This window comes from Phyllostomus discolor, chromosome 5 (assembly GCF_004126475.2).
Source record: "Phyllostomus discolor isolate MPI-MPIP mPhyDis1 chromosome 5, mPhyDis1.pri.v3, whole genome shotgun sequence".
In the NCBI taxonomy this organism is placed as follows: domain Eukaryota; kingdom Metazoa; phylum Chordata; class Mammalia; order Chiroptera; family Phyllostomidae; genus Phyllostomus; species Phyllostomus discolor.
The window spans coordinates 11,623,513-11,638,128 of NC_040907.2; positions in this window are offsets into that span (position 1 = coordinate 11,623,513).

Consider the following 14,616-nt stretch of genomic DNA (forward strand, 5'->3'; position numbering starts at 1 on the left):
AATAGTGTTTTCAATAAGTGGTGTTAGAGCAACTGAAGTTCCATTTAGAAAAAAATGAATCTTGATCCTTACCCCATGCCATATACAAACCCTAACTCTAAATGGATCACAGACCTAAACATAAAAACTAAAATTATAAAATTTCTAGAAGAAAACGTGAGGAAAAAATCTTCATGACATTGGGTAGACAGAGGTTTCTTAGGATATAAAAAGCTCTAGTTAAAAAAGAAAAACTGATGAACTGGATTTGATTCAATTAAGGGAAGTGCTTTTCCAAAGATAAGGATTGAAAAAAAAAAAGATTTCAGAGCGACAAGGTATTATTTAAACTCACATAGAACTCTAAATTTTTTTAAAGAAAATGGCATTTTCTCTACTACATAAGCGTCAATCCTTCTAAATAATTAAACACAAATATTAGCTTTTTTTTTTTTTGGTTCAAGTGAACCAATGGAATGTGTTGTAGCATAAGAGGACCTTTGTTAAGATTGTTACTTCCAGGACCAGGCTACACCTGGTGATCTCTTTTTCTAAAGCAATGTCACCGTAGTCAGAAAGACTCCAGCTTTTGGTCAAAAAAGAAAGCAGAGGTCAAAGGCGGAGAAGTGGTGGCGAATATCTATCTGGTCCAGCAGGTAACGTGGCTGTAAGTGGGGAAAATGAATCATTAGATTCATTTAAGATGCAGGGGAGATGCATGAATGATTAAGAATCATTAAGATGCTGGTGGGCAGGTGGGGAAGAGTAGAGGGCACCTGGGTCAGGGAGATTCGGCACAGGGGCCCCGAGCAATGCTAGCAGTCATGGAACCCATTGCTGATATTCATCAGTGTTGCCTAATTAACAACTTGAAACTGCCAGACAGGATCAGACATACCTGACCCAAGATCCTGTAAGGTCTGGCCCAGTTTAAAACTTTTGTGTGTCGAGAAAACTCTGATTGCCAAAGATCTCTCGGTTGGGCGCCCTGGCCGGACACTGCCACTGAGGTTCTGTGGGGCTTTATCGGGATGGCCCTTTGCTCTGTGCCCCGGGCTACCTGTGACTGCTATCGGCGTGAAGCACTGACAGGCCACACTCTCACCCTCTTCACTGGGCACAAGCCTAGTCTAGAATTTCCAGCCTCCCCTCAGTTAGGTTGTGGTTGTGTGGCTGGATTTTCACCAATGGAACGTGGGAGGGAATGTCATGTGTCACCTCCAGACACGGTGGTCAGACGCCCTCTCTTTCTCTCCCTCAGACGGCAGAGGGTCCAAGGCAACACTCCAAAATGGAAGAAGCTCGAATCCCCGTCCAGGACAGTCCGCTGAAAACATCCAATGGGACCATGTCTCGGGGAGAAAATAAACCTGTATTGTAATAGCGAGCCACTGAGGGTTGGGGAGTTTTTGTTTCAGCAGCTGGCCTTGTCCTGGCGGACACAGGTCTACAGAGCTCCCCCCGAGAGCCTCCAATATATCAGGAAATGCTGGAGATGGTCCCTGTAAGCAAGATTTCCGTAGACGTGTGAGGGTTCCACAGATGTCTCAAGGAAGAGCTGGTGAGGCTGATCAAAGATCGCATAACCGCATGGACGGCAAGCCAGAATTTGAACGGAGGTCTGTCTGATCCCCAAGCCTCTGCTTTGTTTACCCCTCCGCATCACCTCAAACAAAGAGGTGCTTAGATACTTTGAGTGATGATCATAATGATGACAGGCTCTAGGGTTCTGTATAATTTACCCTCTGGCACGTTTTTGCTGTAACTTCCACCACATCCCACAGGCTAGTGAGGCTGAATATAATGACACCCTGTAATCCTCATTTTTGTATCAACATCATCCTCAAGTGCTCAAAGGAGGGTAGTTAAAATAATTATGATTTTTTTCCAGCCGGCAGCCTAAATGTTTTTCGCCAGTCTGGTAAGAGACTTTTGGGACCATGCCAGAAGCGTACAAGGCTTCCTTCTCCACCCTCCCTCCCCTTCCTATCACAGCCACTCCAGCCCTAAACTGGGACCTGTGCTTCTCCTAGCTGAACACGTGCATCTTTTTCTTCCTGCATTGTCAAAAGGGCATGTGACTGAACCTCCATATCCTGGCTTCCACATCTGTAAAATGGATGCGTGACACCTACCACAATAGAACTGTTAAGAGAGTTAACTAAGATAAGCAATAAGCAGGTGCCCCTCCCGCCCCACTAACAATCTTCACTGTTCTTCCGATATCAGGTGGCATCGCGCTGGTTCAGGGTGGTATGGCCATAGACTCCTTCTCTGTCCTTTTTTTTTTTAAGATTATTTATTTATAGCCCTGGCTGGCGTAGCTCAGTGGATTGAGCGTGGGCTGCGAACCAAAGTGTCTCAGGTTCAATTCCCAGTAAGGGCACATGCCTGGGTTGCAGGCCATGACCCCCAGCAACCACACGTTGATGTCTCTCTCTCTCTATCTCCCTCTCTTCCCTCTCTAAAAAACAAATAAATAAAATCTAACAAATTTTAAATAAAAAAGATCATTTATTTATTTATTTTTAGAGAGAGGGGAAGAGAAGGAGAAAGGGAGAGAAACATCAACGTGTGGTTGTCTCTCAGGTGTACCCTATCAGGGACCTGGCCTGAAACTCAGGTATGTGCCCTGACTGGGAATTGAACCGGCAACTCCCTGGTTCGCAGACCAGCAGGCAATCCACTGAGCCACACCAGCCAGGGCTCCTTCTCTGTTCTTAACAAATATCAAATGACTCTTTGTATTATGTGAACACATTTACCAGTCTTATGACGTGGTGCATATATTTTATACCTAACTATGTCAGACTCATATAACTTTGACCTTAAACTCTAAATAAGCAGAAAACCAATGGTTGCCAAATATTTATTGGTCCCATGTACTATACTATTTATTTGTTATCTTCCAGCCACAATAAGAGATCATTAAGCACTTTATATCTTTTTTTTTAAAGATTTTATTTATTTATTTTCAGAGAGAGGGGAAGGGAGGGAGAAAGAGAGGGAGAGAAACATCAATGTGCGAGAGAAACATCAGTTGGTTGCCTCTCGCAGGTGCCCAACCAGGGAGCCTGCCTGCAACCCAGGCCTGTGCCCTGACTGGGAATCGAACCAGTGATCTTTTGGTTCACAGGCCAGTGCTCAATCCACTGAACCACACTAGCCAGGGCACACTTTATATCTTATGTGCTTTATGCGGGGAAGCTCCTAGAATAAGATTCTATTTCTGCCCACAAGGACTGTCAGAGAGATGATTATAAAAGACATGACAGCTTATTATTATTCTTAAAAATAACATTTTAAACAGGACTACAGAAATACATCTATATTGTAAAAATGTTACAGATAAAACACATGAAAAGAAAAATACCCAAGAAATAATCACCTCTATTCTTAGAACCTATCCTTCTAATCTTTTTCGATTGTATATCTATACATGCTTTATAAAAATAGGATCATACCGTGCACACATTTTTGTAACCTGCTTTTTCCTGCCTAATAACATATTATGAATATTTGACACATTATTCAAGATTCTTCTCTGGCCCTGGCTGGTGTGACTCAGTGGATTGAGCATGGGCCTATGAATCAAAGAGTTGCTGGTTCTATTCCCAGTCAGGGCACATGCCTGGGTTTTGGGCCAGTGCTTAGTAGGAAGCACGCGAGAGGCAACCACACATGGATGTTTCTTTCCTTCTCTTTCTTCTTCCCTTCCCCTCCCTCTAGAAATAAATAAATAAAATCTTTTTTTAAAAAGGGAGGAAATTGTAAAAAAAAAAAAGATCCTCCTCTGGTGTAATTTTTAATATTTTTAATGGTGGCTTATTATGCACTGTATGGCTCAATTACGATCTTTTTAAGCAATCCCCTAATGTCGTACAGATAGGTTATTTCCGGTTTTTCACCATCCTTAGCAATGAACACCTTTGTTATGTGTACTCCTCCGCTCACATCCCTAATTATTTCCTTAGAACTCGCCAGTAGACGTTTACATCAAAGGAAGAGCCCCTTGTTGAGGCTTTTCCTACCCACTGCCAAGTTTTCGATTAAAAAGTCACGCAGACTCACAACCCACCAGCAGGGTATGAGAATGCTATAATAAAGGCTTTTGTCCAAGATGATGATTATGGAGAAAAAAAATAATCAGGAAGATAATTGTCTGTGACAGGCTCGCCCCACGCCAGCTGTGTTTATTTGTTGAATTCTGCAGCCATGTTTCTTGGTCCAAACACTAACGGCTCTTTCGACTCTTCGTTTATCTAGTGCCTCTTCTAACACCCTGACACTCTAGCCCGAGTTGTATCTGAAGGAACGGAGATTTCTGGTAAATGCTGTTCCCAGTCTGGAAACTCAGGCTGAGCCGTTGTGATCCTCATCCCAGCGTGGACCAGCTCTGTGGTTTCCACCGGAGGGCCGCCGACTTGGGAGCTGAGAACCGAAGTGCGTATAAGAAATGAAAGAGCTGGTCTGGGGTGAAAAAGTCATGTTCCGAGGTACAAAGGGGAAAAAAAAAAAACAATGACAACCTAAGAGTTCAGAGTTTCATTTGACCCACTCTGATAATATCACTATGGGGATGGTCTCCATAAACAGTTGCAAAATAATAAGATGAAAAGGAATGAGCAAGCTCCACCCAGGAGATCTGGCGCTATTTTAGGGAAGAAGGCAGTGTCATCTGGGGTAAATATGGAATGCAAAATCTGTTCTTTTAATAATCGTCTCCTTCTCTTGTGGGGCTGAACAAAGGCCTGACCCAGCATCTTTGGAGCTGAGAAGGAAGTGCGGCCAAAAGAATGGAAATAATGGTTAATAACAGATGCTGGGATGAGTCTCCTCACACCCTTGGCCTCGGAGGCTCTGCTGAGCCTGATGTGGCGTCCAAGGGTGGAACAAGGGTGACGTCCTCTGGAATGGCTGGCCTGGTCGAGAAGCTGGGATCGGGACCCCAGGGAACTGAGCTTGGTTGCCTGCCCCTGACCTTGATTCCTGGCCCAGGGAGGGTGGAGGGAAGCATCTTCAAGGCCACGGTCTGTCTCTGGGGCATCACCATCTGCTGCAGACGACATCTGCCACTCCTATCCTCATGCTCTTCTCTTTGAACCCCTGACTCAGCGAGCCCCAGTCCAAAAAAGCAGAACTAGTTATTTTTTGCAGCAAGAAAAAAAATGTCAGGCAGTCCACTCGCTGAACTCCTTCCGGGCCCTGAAACTGTTCCATTTTGCACTGAACCCCTCGCTCTTCCCTTCTTCTCTGTGTTCCCTTCTCCTCCAGACAGCTAAATCGCAAGTTTCGCCGTCATCTGTAGTGGAGATCCTCAAGGGAAGGGGTTGCTCGGCAGCCACAGAGGCTGGAATAGCGCCCAGCACACGGTTCTCCATCAGTGTCAGCTGATAGGAGCAGGATCCCAGATCCCACGCCTGTCCTAAAGTGGGCATTTCTCCAGCAGGTCTGAGACAACGGCTGTTGTGTATTTGCTCATCCAACAAAGATTTATTGAGAACCTACCTAGGAACCATAGCATTGTCCTGGAGCTACAGGGATGAACAAGACCCCAGGGCCCGTCCCTCTGGAGAGTGCGTGCTTGCCGACCCGAATGCGGAGCAGTGAACACACCCATCGCCAGAGCTCCTCCTCTGACTGTTGGACAAAAAAATCGCACTCAATCCCTTACGCAGTTTTGGTTTCTTTCCCAGCACATCTCACCACTTCGAGGCATATTAATACTTGTTCGCATTTATCCGTCAGTCTTCCCATGTAAAAATGTATCCTCTTTGAAGGTAATTTGTCTGCAGTGCTCACCGCTGAATCTCCAGCACCATCCCTACCACGCGGTAGGTGCTCAACCCGTATATGTCAAGTCCACTTGGTCAGTGCACTCACTAATCTTCTGGAAGAATTTTGTAGTGGAATTCTCCAGGGAACGAGCTGAAGAACTCCAGAGGGTCTCCTAACAAATGACAAACAAGAAATTACAACCGAGGGGGAATGGGAGGGATGAGTGGTGAAGGAAGGAGACTCGATCTGAGATGGTGAACACACAATACAGTACAGAGATGATGGGTTATAGAATTGTATGCCTGAAACCTGTATAATTTTTTTCATCAATGTTGCCCAAATAAAATCAATAACAATAGTGATAAAAAGAAATTGCAATCATCCAGGGCTTTATAGTTTATAAGGCAGGCAGGTGTGGTGGGGTAGAACCCTTTTCTCGCCCACCTCCCCAGTCCATTCTGAAGCTTCCCCGGGATGCCCCCCACTTCTCTAATGCTTAGGGACCCTCAGTCTCCCAGTGTTTAAGCCAAGGGGATTCTGGTTCAATCAAGAGGGATGGGCCAATTAGCATCATTAGCATAAACAAGTCAGAAATTTCTCAATCAGAGGTCCTTGGAACTCTGACTGGACTGTAAAGACTACTGGTAACTGAACTTCCTAAAAATAATTATAAATATAAAAATTATGATAACAGTGTTCATTGTAAGTCATTGAGCATCTTCTTGGCCCCGGGCAGTGTGGGTAACAATTTAACAATGTCCAATCTTGACAACCTGGAAAAGCAGATGTTATCATTCCCGTGGTATAGATGAAAACGTTGGAACCAGGGGAGATAAATGATCTTGTCGGAGGTCATGTAGCTAGCTACTAGGTGGTGACGGCCCAGGATTTAAACGCAGGTCTGCCTGCCTTCAAAGCTCACACTCCTTCCGCTACAAGCAGTATGGGGCCCGGTGGGGCGGAGTCATGTGAACTAGGTCAGCTGTCCCAGCATCCTGCTGAAGGAAACTGGAAACATCCAAAAGAATACAAAAATGGGTGGATGGGTATATGAATTATAATGAATCTATCCAGTAGAATATCCAGTGGAATATTTTGCAGTTTTTGAAAATGATACAAAAGAATATGATGATACATTAAAGTACCTATGATAAATGGAAAATGTAGCATGCAAAATATATATCCACAGAGATTGCAATTTACAAATGTGCATGGGAAGTATAAACATGCATGTGCAAAGACTGAAAGAAAATACACAAATATGATCATAACTGTGTGGTAGGTTGTGGAGGGATTTTTTCTTCCTCTAGTTATCAGTCTTTCTGTGATGTGGCTGAAGGTTGCGCTTGAAAAGAATTCTAAGACGCCCTTCTCAGAAGTCCTGTAGATCCGCACGCAGTGTGCATAAACCAGCATGCATTGTTTTAAATCACCAGCTGGACAGATGACTTTCCTTTAGCAACTGCTCCCCGCCCCCCACCTGCTTCCAACCCCTAGCCTTTCCTGCACAAGTTCCTGCCCAGGCAAGCACTGGGTGTTACTCTTACCCACTTCTGTATCTGTCTGCTAATGCCTTGCTTCCCTCTAGAGCTGCTCTGTCCAGTAAAGCCATTGCTGCATGTGGGTATTTACATTTCAATTAATTCAAATAAACAAATAATTCAGTTCCTCCCTCTCATTGACCGTATTCAAAGTGCTCAGCAGCCACATGTGACTAGTGGCTACTGTGGTGCACAGCACATGTATGGAAAGTCTCTATCACAGCAAAAAGTCCTGTTGGACAGCACTGATCTAGCTTCCAGACTGAAGACGATTCCTTCAACTCCAGAGAAAGGATTCCCCAGCGGTTGTTATCAGCGAATTGCCTTGACAATGACTATTGCATCCTAAGATTGTACTGTCTGATCTCATCTCTACTCTCCGGAGATCTCAAGGGCCAGGGAGGATGAAAGATGACCCCTCCCTCCTAAAAGGTGGATCTCCCAATTACAGTTCATTGAAAGTGCTCTACAAAGTGAAGATTGACCAGGCAGGGTGGGAGAGGGGGGAGGATTAATTAGGCTACTCTGTTTTTTACAATTGATGCCATCAACAGGAGCCATTCGCTGATGTCTGCTGTGTGCATGTTACTGTGTATATTTTATCTCTCTACATCATCATGACCCTGAAAGGCAGGTGTTACTCCTTCGTAGGCTACGATGAAAACGTTGAGGCTCAAGAAGTAGAACAAAACTTGCCCAACCTCATAAGTCAGAATTCACACCTTCACCTACCAAAGCTCCTGCTCTTTCTCTTTTGCCAATGAACCTCATGGAGAATTCCAAATCTCAGAGAAGGATTCTGATTGGCCCTGATTGGGTAGCAATCATGCGTGATGAAAGAAAAGATTGGTACTGCCCTGGCTGGTGTAGCTCAGTGGATTGAGCGAGGGCTGTGAACCAAAGCATCGCAGGTTCGATTCCCAGTCAGGGCACATGCCTGTGTTGCAGGCCAAGGCCCCCAGCAACCACACATTGATGTTTCTCCCTCTCTAAAAATAAATAAATAAAATCTTTTTAAAAATCTTTTTTAAAATCCTAGAGAAAAGGAGATTAAAAAAAGAAAAAAGAAAAGAAAAGATTGGTACCATGATTAACCAGACCTAAGTCACTGTCCACCACTGTAATAGCAGGGATGGTGACTGACTGTCCCATTAGAACAACCTAAGATCAGGGAAGGGCAGTTGCCAAATAGAAAAAAGGACGGAGCGGACTGAAGTGATTGCTATTCACTGCTTTAACCACATTATTATCATTTCCACCGGGCCTCCCCACATGCCGATCTCACTGGTTTTCAGAATCACCACCACGAGAATAATAACAATTGCTACTATTTCATCGAGGGCCTCGAAACCGTGGCTTGAGCTTTACTGTTGAGCCGCACACTCGTTCTTCAGTAACAACGGGCTCGCTCTTTCACTTTGGGTAGAAATAGCAGGCCTTGTTTCCTGTCCCAGACTCAATCTTTCTAGTTTCTCTGTGGTCTGTTTCCCACAGATGGCCCACCCCCTACGTAATGCTCCAGACTAGTTCAAGTCATCCGCGTATTACACATCAAATCCTTTGCCCTGAAACCTACACTCTCTTTCTGCAAGTTCAGTGAGTAAGACATTCACACACAGGATTACTCATTAAGTGGGGTGCCAAGGGGCCGATTCTAACACAGAGCAGTCTACACAGTCCAGCGTGAGGACTGGACAGTTGACCGGAGCCTGGACCCCATGCCCTCCAGAGGGCCCTGGAGAGCTGAGACGGCCATGTTTCAATGGTCAGGGGAGAAGGAAGAATGGTCCTGGGCCATGGCTTCTCCTTGGATTGAATCCAGCCTACTCAAGAGCCGCTCGGGGCCCAAGCTAAGTAAACACTGATTCCTTGACGGGTTTCCAACACCAGGGACGGAGCGACTGTTTGGTTTGAACGGGCTGTGTTCTGTAAACCACCGCCTGCATATCGCCAGGGCCCCGTGTAAATATTTTAGCTACAGACTGGAAGAACACAGCTTTTTTCTTGAAATCCCATCACTTCATTGGTAGACTTCTAATGAATTATGTGTTTTCTCTGTTGTTGGACTTGGGATGAATGATGTGTTATTCCTATTTATTGGGAGGTCCAATTCTCTGATTTGATTGTAAGTGTCTTAGATATGTCTCTGCTGGAACTGTTAGGGTTTGGGGCTAGCTCCATAAATAATGTGTGTTTTTCTTGCTTGAATTTGGAGCAAAACAAAGGGAAGATGCAGGAATCAAGTAGGGAGAGATGACCATATAATTTTATTACCAAATAAGCTGATTGTGGAGAAGTTGGCTTTAGGTGTATCACTAAGGAGACTGCTGATTCCTCACCCCGGAATTAGGTGGACTAGCCCTGGACCCGGGTGGACCCTGCCCCTGCAGGACTTCAGGTGAAGGAGCAGGGACACACGTGTTTTCGGAGAGAAGACAGAAAGGAAGTCCCTGAGCTGAGCATGCCCAGTTCCTTTTCCCAAGCCCGCTCCATGAACGACTCCACTGGGAAACAGCAAGAGGAGCGACCAAGAGCAGCTGGAGATGTTACAATGGTCAACCTCCTGCCACGTGGAAACTTGAAGCCAGACAAAAAGAGGTTCTCACCAACAGACACTTTCGTGAAGAAGGAAGCAAAAGTGGGGATTTGATCAAAGGCTCCCCAGACACAGCCTCTTGGCAAAGAAGATGCCAACTGCTTGGACCAGAAAGCAGAACTTAGTCTTGCAACAGTACTGGTAATACACAGGCCACATGATAGCTGGAAATACTGAAATTCGAGAGTATCGCTCCCATTGCTGCTCCAGCCACCACAACCAACATCACCTGCTCAGAACACTCCACCCTGTGCCCGGCGCCACCTCCCTCCTTGACTGCGTGGATTTTGAACCTGACCCTGTACCTGTTTCCTCTCTTGGTTATGTGGCAGGACAGTTTTCTCTGGACCCTGCATCCTCTCATTCTCAGCCCTGGAAGGAGATGAGAAGGCAGATCTTTTAATGTGATGATGCTAAAAAGATCTACAGAAACCTACTCATATTGGTAAGACAGACATAAGTCCCTTTGGCCTCAATCACAAGGGGCTGGGTCTAGATGGATCAGAGACCCTAAGGAGAGGGCTCCGAGGAGAAGAAAATGAAAGAGGGAGGCCAAGTGGGAGAGAAGGTGCCTATGCAGGGAGCACAGGAATAGTTAAGACGTTTTATACCACACTCTTGACTTGGAGGATGTCTGTGATTGGTTGGCTGTAATAAGATGCGGAGCTTCCTGGGAGCGGACTCTGCCTGCTGCCCTTTCAGGGTTGCTGGGCATGAGGGTTGGGGTTTCACTTCCATGGCCTCCCCATCCTCAATACCAATGGCCTCTCTACACATTAGTTTCTCCTCTTTGATGACCAAACTTTGTTTCCTCCTTTTCTGCAAGTTCTTCCTCTCGTCCTCTCTTTTCTATCTTCACTGTTCCCTTCATCAACTCTCCCTTGAACTATTGGCAAAATTTCTTACCTAGACTTCCTGCCTTTATCACTTCCTGTCAGCAGCTGCTGTTCATTTCCTCCCAGAGCGATCTTTCTGGAAATCAGATCTGACCTGCTCTGTTTTTCTAAAATCTTTGTCCCTTCCCCATAAAATAAAGTCAAAGATCCAAGATTTTCAGGCAAGCATTCAGCTTACCTCCCACTATTATTGTTCGTACATCCTATACACCAAGACAAATGTAGCTAAGCAAGTATGGAATAATGGAATAGAAGGAAAAACGTTGGGGTAAATGGACAAATGGATCAATTTTTTAAAAGTTTTTATTTATTTACTTTTTTAGAGAGAAGGAAAGGGAGGGAGAAAGAGGGGGAGAAACACTGATGTGAGAGTGATGCATCAGTCCGTTGCCTTTTGCACGCACCCAGACTGGGGACCAGATCAGCAGCCCAGGCATGTGCACCCACTGGGAATTGAACTGGTGACCTTTCGCTTTGCAGAGTGATGCCCAACCAACTGAGCCACACTGATCAGGGCCAAATGGACCAGTTTTGCAGGAAACTGGTGAAAAGGAGAAATCATTTGGTATTTTTACGATTTTCTGGGGCTTCCTAAATGTCCAACCAGACAGCAATGATGAATTATTTTATGGAACCTCTGCTTATGTTATACACCTATATTTAAAATTATATTTATAGTTCAAAATAGGATGATAAGTAGATGAAAGAAACCATGGATTCGTATGATACTTTACCGTGAAGCCATCTAAACAGATTTTGAAGAATATTTAATGGGATTGTAAAGTAAAAAAAAAAAAAACCAGAATGAATTTATTATTATAATGATGTGCATTAAGAGAAAACAGGATAAAATATATTTAAAAACATTATTAATCTGTGGTAGGATTATAGGAGACTTTTCACTTATTCTGTACACTTTTTTGGTTTCAAATGTTTTACAAGTCTATATTATTTTATTTTATGATCAGAAAAGAAGAGTAATGTTTATAAGGTTTGTAATATGTGGAAATGCAAGTTGTTATCATGTTAAATTGAAAAAGCAGGAGATAAAATCATACATAGTTATCTCAACTATATAAAAATATTTTTAAAAGGTAGGAAGGAGATATACCTAAATGGTACCGGTGGTTGTCTTAGAGTGTTTTTTGATGTGCAAGTGTTCTTTTTAGTATAGGAAAAAACATTTAAAAATTAATTGTGACACAGTATTGGTCAGGTTTCTTCAGACAAACAGAACCAATAGGATTTATTTATTTATTACAAGGAATTGGCTCTCACAATGATCAGGGTTAGAAAGTCCCAAATCTGTAGTGTGAGCCAGGAGGCAGGAGACTTAGGAAAGCCAATGGGGAGGCTGGAGACTTAGGGAAGCCAATGGGGAGGCAGGAGACCTAGGGGAGCCTCCAGGTGAGCACAGTCTGCTGAAGAACTCACCCTCAGGGTGGCTGGTCTTTTTGTTCTGTGAAGGCCTTCAACTGACTGGAAGAGGCACACCCACAGTAGGGAGGGCAATCTGCTTACTCAAAGATTTAAATGTTAATCTCATCCAAAAATGCCCTTCTGCCCTGACCACCGTGGCTCAGTTGGTTGGGCATCATCCCGCAAAGCAAAAGGTCACCCGTTCAATCCCCAGTCAGGGCACATGCCTGGGTTGTGGCTTTGGTCCCCAGTCTGGGCATGTGCAAGAGGCTACCAATTGATGTTTCTCTCTCACATCAATGTTTCTCTCCCTCTCTTTCTCCCTCCCTTCCCCTCTCTCTAAAAATAAATGAAGTCCTTTTTAAAAATGCCCTCCCGGTTGACACATAAAATTATCCAGCACAGACAGCACAACCCATAAAGTATACTTGCCAAAAAATAGGTCTAACTAACTCTCATCAGTCTTCTAGATCTAATGATCAGTTCTCATGAACGACAGGGGGTAGAGGAACATGTGAGAAGACACATGTGGAATGAGCTGATCTAACCCAGTCAAGACAAATTAGTGGCATAAAACAACGGGGGACCAGTGATAGATGGGAAGGGACTTAAGAGGCATGTCAGTCAATTGTGATGTGTGAACCTCACTTGGATCCTGATTTGGATGAACCAATTAAAAGAGATATTGATGAGACAATCAGGGGAATGTGAACATTACTTAGAAGCTAGTTGACAGTAAGGTCTTTTTTTTTAATGTGGTAATAGTATTCTAGTTATATTTCCTAAAACAAGAGGTTTTTGTCTCTCAGAAATGCATCATGAGGCGCCCACAAATGGAAGGGCTTGACGTCTGACCTTTGCTTTAGGACGACCCAGTACATTGTGGGAGGTACAGAAGAAACCAGGTCTCCCATATTTTGATGTCCGTTGGTGCTGGGGATTGTTGGTTGTGGGGGAGGCATTATGTTACTGTGGTAGAAACCGACTAGCAGTATCCATCTCTGCTGTGGATGCTTGTCGAAACACAAGAAAAACATACACAGAGACAACTAGATCCTGTAGGGAAACAGGGACAGAAGGGCCACTCTCTCTAGTGGAGAGCACACCGTCTCCATTCCCGAGCAGATTTTTATTGAGAATACAGATTTAGTTTGTGGATTTACAGTCTGGCAGAAAAGACCAAAAGAAGTAGGTGACTTACAAAGGTTCAGACAGAACCCCCGCTGTGATTCCGGGCAGAGATTTGGGGTTTTAACATTTGAAAGGAGTAGCAGAACTCAAAGGGCAGTTTTGGTTTCCTGTCTATGCCTTCAGATTCTAATCTAATAAAATCCTCCAGCAAACAGATCTCACAGGATCTTGCATATTCTATGTCCCAGGCCTGATTACCCCGGGGGTCCACCGTTTCTGGTCTGGGCTACACCACCCCTGCTATTTCCGCAGGCCTGAGTTAACAGAGAAGACAAAGGCAGCCAGGAGACTTGGATTTCTCACAAGGACTCAGGCTTTGACAAAGCCGAGGGGGCAGGAGTTGATGTCCATCACCCCTTCATATCCACAGCCCTGAGTCTCTTCCCTTAGGGCATTCCCATGTGATCGAGTCTGTCTTAGATTCATTCTCTTTCTTAGAGAATTGTTATCCGTCATTGACTGCCGATCATGCAATGAGAGCCAGGCATTAGAACAGGCAGCGTTCACACCAGGGAAATAAGTTTTGTCTCCTTAGTGGCTCCTGGTCCGGAGGTCTCTCACTCAGCCTAAGTCACAGGGGGTTACAGCTTCCTGAGACCAGGCAGGGCAGTCCCCAACATGTTACTTTCTCTACTTTTATGTATGTTTAAAATTTTCCATCAGAATGTCCAATTTTCACCTCTACTTCCAGCCAAAAGGGTGAGAACTTGCTGTTGTGAGCCTCAAGAATTACCTATTGTGGAGCATTTTCAAAGTCACCCAGCCCTGCAGGTGAGCACGCCGTGAGACATTCCCGGCTCACAGAGCCGCCAGCGCTCTCCAATGGAAATAGAACACAAACCACATACGTAATTTACAGTTCTCTTGGCCACATGAATGCAAGTAAAAAGAAATAGGAGAAATCAACGCTAATAACAATTTTACCTAAGTCAATACATCCATCATATTATCACTTCAATGTGTAGTATAAAATTATTAACAAAATATTTTACTTTCTTTTTTATACCATGTCTTTAAAATCTGGTATGTATTTTATACCTACAACATATCTCAGTTTGGCCCAGCCACACTGCAAGTGCTCACCAAGCCACATGTGGCTACTGGCCACAGTATTGGGTGGCTGGGCAATCAGGACTTGGGGGTTTTTCTCTGTCCATCTCCACATGTACCGTCTAGTTGTTGGATAAGCTTCTTCATGGCTGCAAGAAGACTTCCC